At 39.2% G+C, this 13,351-nt stretch overlaps 1 pseudogene; it reads left to right on the plus strand.

Moving 5' to 3' along the window:
- The first annotated feature begins 8,595 nt into the window (after nucleotides 1-8,595).
- LOC129670936 (mitochondrial fission regulator 2-like) lies at nucleotides 8,596-11,967 on the plus strand (annotated as a pseudogene).
- Nucleotides 11,968-13,351: the final 1,384 nt, after the last annotated feature.

Genomic DNA, 13,351 nt, shown 5'->3' on the forward strand with positions numbered 1-13,351 from the left:
TATATATATATATATATATATATATATATATATATATATATATATATATATATGTAAAGAAGTATGGGAGATGTGGGAGAAGTTTAAGAAAGAAAAAAGAAAAGAGAATGGAGGCAACTGAAGTAGTATATTTTAATAAAAAGAAGAGGTGGAACCTTTTAGAAGTATTGGGTCCAAATTATATAAATTATCTTCATAAAAAACAAATCTGAGGGAGCTCATTTGGCCTTTGTGACATTTATAGACTCAGAAGAAGGCTCATTTAGGAAAGAGAAAGTAAGTTCTTATCAGACACCAAATTTGTTAGTACCTTTATCTTGGATTTTTCTCCCTCAGAAACTATGAGCAATACAATTTCCACTGTGTGTAACCGGCCCAATTGAAAATGAATTATGAAAGGGCAAAAGAATGACCACAGCAGAAAAGTACACAGGGTAGTGAAAGCAAAAACATCAGAAAACGATTCATTCAGGAGAGCTAGCTCTGGAACTGGGGTACAGAACCAAGAAACATAACACATTTTATCTGGAGTTTTTAGAAATGGAAAAGATGGTAAAGGAAGATTTTTTTTTTTAAGGCCCATCTCTCTAGTTCATCACTTCTGACATCACTTATAAAGTGATGGCACTTTGCCAAGCAGAATATCAAGACTTTCCAAAATCACCCCATTTTGCCCTTATAGCATCTTCAAAAGCTAATTTTACCAGCTCCACACTTTTTTGCTGAAGGTAAACTGAGGCTCAGAGTAATTAAATGACTCAGAAAAGGCTACACAGCCTAAGGGGTGCTTGATCTAGAAAACAGCTGGATATAGTTTTCTCCAGAGAGCAAGTCTCCATGAACAAATCTTCCAGATCTGTTTCACAAATAGGAAATGCTGGGGAGTGGTTGCCTGAAGACCATAAGGCCAAATGACCCCAATCTTTCCAACCCTGCCAAGCTAGGTAGGATCTATTGCTGGTAATATCTGAGACCAACAGTTAGTATCCTTCTGCCTCTTGCCAACTTTTCTCCAGGCAATTAAATTCCATCTCCCAAAGGGGTGAGGAATGATTTCTAATTCTAATTTATAGTCAACCCTAACTTTCAGAAGACTCTATAGAGTTTGGTTCTAATTTTGCATAAGTGGATAAGTATAGCCTGCAGTAATACTACAGAGACTTTATTCATTTATCTCCCATATTAACTCATTTATGGCCTGTGGGAAGTATAATTAAAAATGAAGTGGCACAAAAAAAATTAATTAAAAGAATTAAACAATGTTAGAGAGATTTTACTTTTCAAACCCACTGACAATGAAATAAAGAAAATGGACAAATGTTCTAAGAATGAGCAGCGGGTAGTAAGCAGTTGGTGTCATCCTAGATCCACCACTAATCTGAGGAGGCTTAGATGAGATGATCAAGGTCTCAGAGAACACCAGATTCCTGGAAAGTCATAGTTTCCAACTTACTGCTCTTCTGACCATATGACCTTGGTGATATTCCTCATGCTGAGTCTGTTCCACATGTCCCGTGTACCTCCAGATTCACTTTCCACCCTCCTCCTCCCAACTGTATGTCTGATATGCTAACCCATGTGGGTGGACTCCATCACCTGGGCTCCTTAAAACTCTGTTTTTAATTGAATAGAGTCAGAAAGATATACTGACAGAAGATGGTAATGACAGGCTGGGATCTTGAGTGTCTGGCTCCCTCATGGACCAGGCCAGCAGTTTCCTCTACCAGATTTACCAGATTCTTTTACCAAAAGCCACTTCACCTGTTGTAGGTACTCTTCCACAGCTATCCACCCTTTCAATGGATCTCATATTTACTCCTTCCCATTTCTCATCCAGGTAATGGGTAACAGACAGTTCCATGCACTATCTACTCCCAGGTATTTTTACCATTCCTTTACTGGTTTCACATTATTTGTTCTTTGTGAATTTTATTTAACCATAATCTATGTGAGCGTCCATTTATTTCATTTTATTTTTTAATAATTATTTTTATTTTTATTAATTACAGTTTATTCACTTTGTATCCTCCCTGTACCTCCCTCCTTCTTCCCCTTCCAATCCCACCCTCCTTCTTTCTCACCTGTGTCCCTCTCCCAGTCCACCGAAAAGGGAGGTCCTCCCCTCCTTCCCTCTGACCCTAGTCTATCAGGTCTCATCAGGACTGGCTGCATTGTCTTCTTTTGTGGCCTGGTAAGTCTTCTCCCCTCTCAGGGGAAGGTGATCAAAGAGCCAGCCATTGACTTCATGTCAGAGACAGTCCCTGGCCCCATTATTAGGGAGGCCACCTGGATACTGAACTGCCATAGCTACCGCTGTGCAGGGGTTCCAGGCCATCTCCATGAGTGGTCCTTGGCTGGAGTATTAGTTTCAGAAAAGACCCCTGTTCTCAGACTTTTAGGATCTGTCTCTGTCCTTGTGGAGCTCCTGTCCTCTCCAGGTCTTACTATCTCCCACTTCTTTCATAAGATTTCCTGCACTCTGCCCAAAGTTTGGCTATCAGTCTCAACATCTGCCTAGATACCCTGCAGGGTAGAGCCTTTCAGAGGCCCTCTGTGGTAGGCTCCTGTCATGTTCCCTGTTTTCTTCCTCCTCTGATGTCCATCCTCTTTGCCTTTCTGAATGGGGATTGAGCATCTTAACCAGAGTCCTCCTTCTTCCTGTTTACCTTCCTTAGGTGTACAGATTTTAGTATGTTTTATCCTATATTATATGTCTAGTATACACTTATAAGTGAGTATATACCCTGTGTATCTTTCTGCTTCTGGGATACCTCACTCAGGATGATCTTTTCCAGTTCCCACCATTTACCTGCAAATTTCATGATTTCCTTGTTTTTTATTGCTGAGTAGTATTCCATTGTGTATATGTACCACAATTTTTGTATCCATTCCTCAACTGAGGGCCATCTGGGATGTTTCCAGCTTCTGGCTATTACAAATAAAGCCACTACAAACATGGTTGAGCAGATGTCCTTGTTGTATACTTGAGCATCTTTTGGATATATGCCTAGCAGTGGTATAGCTGGATCTTGAGGAAGCGCTATTCTTAATTGTCTGAGAAAGCGCCAAATTGATTTCCAAAGTTGTTGTACAAGTTTACATTCCCACCAGCAGTTTCACATTCTTTACCCAAACCAACAAACTTTTCTCTGTCAGTATTCCTTCCATGCACTCCCTTTGACTCCTTTGAGTATGTCATCTCTTTCCTGATGATGTCTTGAGAGATAGATACATAACTTCTATGAGGTTCAACATCTCTTCTTAAGAAATGAAACTGTGGTACATCTATACAATGGAGTATTACTCAGCAATGAAAAATAAGGAAATCATGAAATTTGCAGGTAAATGGTGGGACCTGGAAAGGATCATCCTGAGTGAGTTGTCCCAGAAGCAAAAAGACACGCATGGTATATACTCACTCATATAAACATACAACATAGAATAAACCCACTAAAATCTGTACATCTAAACAAACTAAGCAAAAGAGAGGACCCTAACTAAAATGTTCAATCCCCATCCTGAAAGGCAAAGAGGATGGACATCAGAAGAAAAAGAAAATAGGAAACAACCTCGGAACCTGCTACAGAGGGCCTCTGAAAGCCAGAAGAAAACAGGAAACAACCTTGAAACCTGCCACAGAGGGCCTCTGAAAGCTTCTGCAGTATAGACTGTCAAAGCAGATGCTGAGCCTGATGGCCAACTGATGGGCAGAGTGAATGGAATTCTATGTAAGAAGTGGGAAATAGTAAGAGTTGGAGGGGATGGGAACTCCACAAGGAGAGCAACAGAACAAGATAATTTGAATACAGGGAACTTCCCAGAGACTCATACTCCAACCAAGGACTATTCGTGGAGATGACCTGGAACCCCTGCACAGGTGTAGCCCATGGCAGTTCAGTGTCCAAGTGGGTTACATAGTAATGGGAAGAGGGACTGCCTCTGACATAATCTGATTGTCCTGCTCTTTGATCACTTCCCCCTGAGGGGGGAGCAGCCTTATCAGGCCACAGTAGAGGACAATGCAGCCACTTTTGATGAGAACTGATAGACTAAGATCAGAAAGAAGAGGAGAACCTCCCCTATCAGTGGACTTGGGGAGTGGCATGCATGCAGAAAGGGGAGGGAGGGTGGGATCGGGAGGGGAGGAGGGAGGGGCTCATGGGGGGATACAAAATGAATAAAGTGTAATTAATAAAAAATTTTTAAAAAAAGAAAAAAAAAAGAAATGACATTTTGTTTTTCATCCTTACTGAGGGATTCAGTTATTCAAGTAATATTTATGAAATGCTTAGATATATAGGGTGCCCAGGATAGAAATAAGAAAGGTAATGTTGCCTTTTGGTTTTACCAATAGACAGAGATACTGTTTGCATTATAGGAGGGGACAGTGTGGCATTCCACTCTGTTGTTTCTAGCAGAAAAGTCAGAGCTCCACTGAGGCTGGACTGCCTCACCAAGGAATAAGGAACACCTGCCTTCCAAATGAAGGTGTCTTCTGCAAGGTTCTGGGTTAACAGGTACACATCCAGCAGGATGTAGCCTGTAGAAGCTGTGAAGATTGTAAACAGAATTCTCTTATGATAATTATGTAATAATTATAGGAATAATTAAATGTAAAAACATCTAGAAAATTTGAGCTTTAGGCCCAGATACTTACATGAAGAAATGTATCAAAAGACCTAAGCACACAGTCTGGCGTATACTGAACATGTTGGTAATGATAAAAGTAATGGCTGTGACAACAAAATATAATATTTAAAGGAGGATTATAACATGAAAGGCACCATGTGAAAGGCCTTTACATATACCAATTAACTCACAACAAGTCTGTGAAATGGGCTTTATCATTTGTGCTATTTCCTATAGAGGAAAGTTACACATGGAGACTATGCATGTCCTATGGCTGTTACAACAAATTACCAGAATTTTGTTAACGTAAAATGAGAAAAAAATATGCTCTCACATTTCTGGCCTTTAAAAGTTAAAAAAAATTCAGTATCATTTGATGACATTTTTTATAAGCAAATTTATTACTTGGTACTTCCTTGTTTGATGGTATCCAGAGTTACTTAGCTTGAGTTCACACCCTCCAACCTATGATCACTTTGATGTTGCCTTTTCCTTTACTGTTCACATCTGGGGCACTCAAAATAATTTCCATATTTTCACATTTTTAGTGTAATCTCATTTACAAAATATTTTATCCACATACAGTTACTTATAGCCAGTGTATTACGGTCTGGGGGAGTCTGTATAAAAAAGATGCAAACTAGTGAACTACCAGTGGAACAGTGGACAGAATATTCTTCCTACAAGGTGGCCTTCTAAAACAACCACATAAACTATGATAAATAAATACTCTTAAAAACAAAAACCATAAGAATGCCATGCAAGAATATATAAAGAACTTAAGAAGTTAAACAGCAACAAATCAAGTAATCCAATTAAAAACCGGATACAGAGCTAAATAGAGAATTCTCTATAGAGGAATATCGAATGGCAGAGAAACACTTAAAGAAATGTTCAACATCTTTAGTCATCAGGGGAATGCAAATCAAAACGACCCTGAGATTTCACCTTACACCCATCAGAATGACTAAGATCAAAAACTCAAGAGAGAACACATGCTGGAGAGGTTGTGGAGAAGGGGCAACTCTCCTCCACTGCTGGTGGAAATGTAAGCTTGTACAGCCACTTTGGAAATCAATCTGGCACTTTCTCGGACAATTAGGAATAGTGATACCTCAAGATTCAGCTATACCATGCCTGGGCATATATCCAAAAGATGCTCAAGTATACAACAAGGACATTTGCTCAACCATGTTTGTAGCAGCTTTATATGTAATAGACAGAAGCTGGAAACAACCCAGATGTCCCTCAGTTGAGGAATGGATACAGAAATCGTGGTACATTTACACAATGGAATACTAATCAACAATTGAAAACAAGGAAAACATGAAATTTGCAGGTAAATGGTGGGAACTAGAAAAGATCATCCTGAGTGAGGTATCCCAGAAGCATAAAGACACACATGGAATATACTCACTCATAAGAGGATATTATACATATAATGTAGGATAATCATACTAAAATCTGTACACTTAAAGAAGCTAATCAGGAAGGAGGACCCTGGATAAAATGCTCAATCTTCATTCAGAAAAGCAAACAGCATGGACATCGGAAGAGAGAGAAAAGAGGGAACAGGAAAGGAGCCTACCACAGAGAGCCTTTGAAAGACTCTACCTAGCAAGATAATAAAGCAGATGCTGAGACTCATAGCCAAACTTCAGGCAGAGTGCAGGGAATCTTATGAAAGAAGGGAGAGATAGAAAGACCTGGATGGGTCAGGAGCTCCACAAGGAGAGCATCAGAACAAAAAATTCTGGGCACAGGGGTCTTTTCTGAGACTGATACTCCAAAGAAGGACCATGCATGGAGATAACCTAGAACCCCTGCACAGATGTAGCCCATGGCAACACAGTGTCTAAGTAGGTCCCTAGTAATGGGAACAGGGACTGTCTCTGACATGAACCCAGTGGCTGGGTCTTTGATCACCTCCATTTGAAGGGGGAACAGCCTTTCCAGCCCACAGAGGAAGACAATGAAGCTAGTCCTGATGTGACCTGATAGGCTAGGGTCATATGCAGGGGGAGGAGGAACTTCCCTATCATTGGGCTGGGGAAAGGGCATAGGAGAAGATGACGGAGGGGGGAGGGTGAGATTGGGAGGTGATGGAAGAGGGGGCTACAGGTAGGATACAAATTAAATAAACTGTAATAATAAAAATTAAATTAAATTAAAAAAATTAGGACAGGTAGATGTTGGCAAGATAATGAAACAAGGAGAGTGAAACAAACATTGATGTCCAGGAGGGGATTTGAAAAAGGTAGGATTCTAGGAGGGCATTGGCTTGCTTACTGTGCTTTTTTTTGCTAAAAGAGAATATAATAACCAGTTTTAAGCGATAGTCTGGTTCATGTTTTTGGAAGCTGGGAAGACTTAATACTTAAGAGCCACAGCCACATGAATTGAGGACATTCTTGTATTATAATGTGGCAGAAGGCATCACAGCTCCAGAAAACAAGTACACATGTGAGAAGATATCTGAACTAGCTCTTTTATTAAGAGCCTACTTCTAAGGTACTGGCATTGAATCATTTGTGTGTGATCTAACCACCTCTTAAAAATTCCCACTGACTAATTGCCATCACAGTGCCATGAAGTCTCAACATGAATTTTGGATTCCATATGCCATAACACATGCCTTCTTGGAGACCTGAAATCCTAAGAGTGCTGGTGGGCTGTCAAAGGCCATAGCTGGGACCAAGAGGCTGCATAATTCTTGATCTCAGAAACAGAGGTTTCAGTCAGAGTCAATCAAGACACGAGAGACTGGACTGAATGGCAAATGTTCCTGTGAGACTAACCAACTGCCTGGTCTTTAGTGAGTTAACCAGTATCATGTTTCCTCCTTTATAACCACAAGACAATGACCACATAGTTGCTCACAAATCTTTTCCTTTCATCTTGTTGCCATCCTGTAAGAAGAAGTAGAGAGATCTTGTAATTCTTAAAAACTTTGAACTTGGACTTGAACTATTTACTCCAAAATAGACTACTTTGAACTGAGACAGAGTTATCTCAGCTCTCCTCATCGCTGTTAGAGTAAATGTATACTAAAACACGAAATGACCAAAAATATAGGACATTTTACAATGTACATGTGCTGTGTACTCCATTTTCTTTAAACTATACCATCCTTCATCAGCATAATAGAGACTGACACAGAATAGACAAGTCTCTCTCTGGTTACATCTGGTCCCACGTAAGACACCCAAAACCACTCATGGAGTATAACGCAGACTCCACTTTTCATATTACTTCCATTAGCTTTAATAAAATGGTTTGAATATGATTGCCTCTAGCTTTCATTACTTAATATTTTATTACATTCACCATTATCTTAATTAGAGATGTGTGGTTTTCTTTTCTTTTATCTGGTATATGGGTAGGTAATATCAAGTGTTTACTGTGTCCATGTATTTTTGTAATGATAATCTCATTGCTTATGTAAAAAGTTATTGCTGAAAATTTAAGAACTTCTATGTGGGCGTAGGCATGGTGGCTCTATTTTCTTTCCAATAGGCAGATCTTTTTTGAGTTCGAGGCCAGCCTGCTCTTCATAACAAGTTCAAAGGCCAGCCAAGGTTACATACTGAGACCTTGTCTCAAAAACACAAAACAAACAAAAAGAACTTCATATAGAAATTGAAGTTGAAATTCTTTCGATATTCTAGTTAAAACTTTTTATATGTCAAATTATCTCACATAGCCTAGGCCTGTAATAATATGAAATCATTTTTAAAAGATAAAAATAAAATACCAAAACTAAAAATAAATGCCCTGTAAAAATGAGAAAGGCCTAAACATTATTTTTGGCTCTTTTCAAATGACCAAACATAGTAAGAAATAACACCAGGTGTATTTTCTCACCATTCTTATTTTACTTAAACAAACTGAAAATGTCACCTCATGTTTTACTTACTTTAATAATACAAATAAATTGTTCTTTGTTTTCACTACTCTTGAGCCCAAATGCCTGAAGTCCTCTGGTACCCTCACAAGTTTTTGGCATATGCTTTGATCTACAGCGACTTGTCCTCACTGACCATTGGGTAGGTCGACAGTGCTCTAAATATTTTCGGGCATGTTAAGTACCTCCATGGGCACCTACCATGGGCATGTTAAGTATCTCATCCACAATCACACAGAAACTATATTAGTTGCTTTACTGGTTGTGAAAGGAGTTCAGGGAGAATGGCTTATTTTGGCTGTTGTTTTCAGAAGGACTTTGGTTCATCATGACAGAAAAACATGACAGTAGGCAAGAAGTCTATCAGTCTATGAGAAGAGTGAGGCAAAAGGTTGTTTACATGATTGCAAACCAGGAAGCTGGTATAACTTTCAAAGACCTGCTAGTAACCTACTTTTGCTATCCAGGCAACACTTCCTACAAGCTCTGAAACCTGTAAAATGGCAACCCATAAGACTGTGGGGAACATGTTAGAGTGAAACCATAGCCTATTATTAATTCTGCCTTGCTACATGATTTGTGACAAATGACTTAATTTTATCTGAGACATGGTAGTGAAAATATCTACCCCCCCCAAAAAAAAATTAAGATCACCAGGGAGATTGTCAATGCAGAGGACAAACCCCCTGTCTTCTCACCTTTATGTCTTCCCCAGTCCGCAATAAGCATGAAAGAGAAATGCTTGAAGGAACAAAGCCTTTCATAATGAATATAGCACAATATGTTCAACTAAACATCCCAGGGGGTAAGGGCATCCATATTTACTATGTTACTTGCCCTTTCCTTTTTTTTTAGGATTTATTTATTATGTATATAGTGTTCTGCCTGCACACCAGATCTCATTATAGATGGTTGTGAGCCACCATGTAGTTGCTGGGATTGAACTCAAGACCTTTGGAAGAGCAGCCAGTGCCCTTAAGCTATGAGCCACCTCTCCAGCCCCTTACTTGCCCTTTCAATAAGGCTGTTGTTGATAGCATTGTCCCTGTTAACCCAATTTTATCCAAGTGAAGCAGACTTGAGAAGGTGAATAAGAATAACTTTAGCTTACAGTATTGCATGTCAACTTCTATCTTAAACCCTAGGTCAAATGTAAACAGTGCTATGATGAGTAGGTTTTGTAAGGTAAGTGAGAAAGCTTAATGAATCTTTTAAACTGGGCTTCTTGGTGCTCAGATCTGGAACTGCACAGGGATGACCAAAGGCTTCGGGTGTCTTACCTGAAGACTTCTAATAATCTCCAAGTTTGGGAAGGCCAAACCCCATGTGCTGGTTTGGGGCTAGAGAGCCTTGTGTCATAAAGACATCAGTTTAAATGCAGGTTTTATTGTTTGACAAAAGCTACTTCATCTTTGTTGTTGTTCTGGCTTGTCTTCCAATTCTGTGATAAAAAACTGACCAAAAACAAGTTAGAGAAGAAAGGGCTCTTTTTATCTTAGTCATGATCCATCCTAGGTGGAGGTCAAGGCAGGAACATCAGGTAGAAATCTGGACACAGGATTCAAATCAGAAACCATAGAGGAACACTGTTTCCTGGCTTACCTTAGCTAGCTTTTCTTTTTATACATCCCAGGCTCACATATTTAGTGATGCACTATTGCCTACCATATATTAATTAGCAATCAGGAAAGTGCTACCACAGACATACTCATAGGCCAGACTGATCCATGCAACCTTCCTCCAACCCCATCCTCATTCCTCCCCAGCTGAGATTCCCTCATATAACTCTGAGTTGTATGTTTTGATCTCAGTTCATTCCTGCTTGGCAGACTTCTTAGAAGTCTGAAGCAAGGTGGCCTACATAGACACTTAGTCCACAGCTACAAGCATATGTTGTTTAGCAAATATTACTGCTCTTGTCACCATTGGTCCTAGTGCTTTAGAACTGCATAGCCAACTTGTATCTGCAAAAATTCATAAACTGAACATATCATAAATCAATAGCCCCTGCTGTTTCATGGGACATGGGGTCTGTATTGGTATGAGTCAGTCACCTTGCTTGTCACCCTATACTGTCACCAGGCTGGCATGGGACCTGGCCAGCTATACTAGCTGGAAACATTTCCAATTTCATATTTTGATAAAAACTCAAGATGTAAACTCAAAACTTGATGAAAAAAAGGGTTACAACCTTAAAATTATGTTTGAATTCTATTCTGAGTTCACCTAGGAAATTTAGCATTTTGTATATGTATTTGAATGTGCTAGTAACATGAATTAGTTGTGGCTGCTGTTAAGTTTCATAAAGATAAGTTATTTTACTGTGCAGGCAGAAGCAACAAGCCATTGCAGAGGAGCCCTGGGCCCTTGTTGGTGAAATTCCCAGGGCCCTGTCAGCAAGCAGTGCAGTGGGAAGGTACCAAAGAATAATGTTTCCTTGAACTTGCAATGTCTTTCATTCTTAATATATTAAGAAACATATTGGCATATTTTGGTGTTCCCATAGACCAGGATATGCTGATTTGGCAAAATAGAGACTATGGGTCAGCTCAGAGTACCATTCGTATTTTTGGGAGAATGCTTTTTTGGAATCTTGTCGAAGACCTAATATTGAGTTGCTCCTGCACTTGAACTCTAAGGAGTCTAAGGATTATGAACCTGGGGTTCTATCTTTTGTTTATTATGTGGCAAGTGATCAAGAAGCCAGCTTTCTCAGATTTCAAGATAGTATATGGAAAAAGGAGGAAAGGGAAATTGTTCTTTTTCATCCTTCAAAACAAATTTGGGACCGTTCATCACCTGCTGTAAGACAGAACGAACCAGTGAACAGTGACTTACCAGTGGATGAAGCTGCAATTACAAAGATAGCTGCCCTTGAAGATGAGCTAGCTTTTCTTCGCTCTCATATTGCTGTGATTGTGGCAATGCAGGACACAAGAGAGGGCTTTATTGATTTGAGTAATGGATGTAGCATGAAACAAGCACCATCATTGTGAGTGACTGCTGGGCTGAGTGGGGAACCAGACCACTTTCTAAGTGAGGTACTTTCTTCTTCTCCTCCACTACCACTTCTTTCTCAGTTTTCTCTCCAGCCTCCAAGATCTACTCTCCCACAACTTGGATATACTCATAAATATGAAATGAAGTGGCACTCAGGTGTTTAGAAGACCCATGATAGCCAAAGAGTTAGTGCTGTTCCACACATGTTGGATATTCTAAAGGACATGAATAAGGTCAAACTTTGCCCTGTTAAAATGTCACCATGTGGTAGACCCATTCAAACAAAGAAAAGATAAATTTCACAATGGGATCCAGCATCTGTAATATATAATGCAATTAAGCAGAAATTTGAATTTATAGATGATTTCTTTGACAATGAAAATAGATCCTGGGAGTGTTCTCCATTTTCTAGTCCAGAAACATCAAGGTTTTGATGTCACATTTCTCCAAAAGAAAGGCAGTGATCTAAGGGAAAATGATAATATAAAAGCAGTTATCTAAAGTATCAAAAGTGAAACCTGTGCCCAAACTCGGAAGGACAGATTCAGACAAGCTCTGTGGTGTCCTTTCAGAGAATCATAAACTCTTTAGGGTGATACTCTAGGTCCTCTCTGTACCTAGCCTGAGGAAGACATTTAAGAGTTGGATGGATGCGTAAACAAGACTCAACAATCTGTTGCATACAAGAAACACACCTAAGTTACAAAGATAGACATTACCTGAGAGTAAAGGGCTGGAAGATGGTTTTCCAAGAAAATGGACCCAAGAAGTAAACTGGGGTAGCCATTCTAGTATCTAAAAAATTAGACTTTCAACCAAAATTAATCAAAAGAGATAGGGAAGGTCACTTCATACTCACCAAAGGAAAAGTCCACAATTCTGAACATCAATGTCCCAAATACAAGGGCACCCACATTTGTAAAAGAAACATAAATAAAATTTAAACCACACATAGATCTCACACATTAAAAGTGGGAGACTTCCACACCCCACTCTCAACAAAGTAGAGATCAACAAAAGAGAAATTAAACAAACAAACAAACAAAAAAGCAATGACTCTAACAGATTACATGAATCAAATGGACCTAACAGACATCTACAGAACCGTTCACACGTTACAAATGAATTTACCTTCCTCTCAGCACTTTATGGAGCCTTCTCCAAAATAGACCATAAATTAGGACACAAAGAAAGCCTCAACAGACACAAGAAGATTGAAATAATACCTTGTATACTATCAGACCACCATGGCCTAAAGCTGAACCTCAACAACAACAGAAATGACAAAAAACCTACACCCACATGGAAACTAAACAACTAGCTACTCAGAGAGCTGAGTCAGGGAAGAAATAAAGAAATAAATTAAAGACTTCCTAGAATTCAATGAAAATGAAGGCCCATCATACACACACTAATGAGACACAATAAAAGCAGTGCTAAGAGGAACGTTCATAACACTGCCTTCAAAAAGAAATTTGAAACATCTCATACAAGCAACTTAAAGGCTCAACTGAAAGCCCTAGAAATAAAAGAAGCAGACACTCTCAAGAAGAGTAGATGGCTGAAAATAATTAAAATCAAGGCTGAAATCAATAAAGTAGAAACAAAAAGAACAATTCAAAGAATCAATGAAACCAAGAGCTGTTTCTTTGAGAAAATCAACAAGATAGACAAATCCTTAGCCAAACTAACTAAAAGGCAGAGGGACACCATCCAAATCAACAAAATCAGAAATGAAAAGGGGGACATAACAACAGACACTGGGGAAAACCAAGGAATCATTGGGTCCTACATCAAAAGCCTATGTGGAACAAAATT

The sequence above is a fragment of the Psammomys obesus genome, unplaced genomic scaffold (genome assembly GCF_907164565.1).
Source record: "Psammomys obesus unplaced genomic scaffold, mPsaObe1.curated_primary_1811, whole genome shotgun sequence".
In the NCBI taxonomy this organism is placed as follows: Eukaryota; Metazoa; Chordata; class Mammalia; order Rodentia; family Muridae; genus Psammomys; species Psammomys obesus.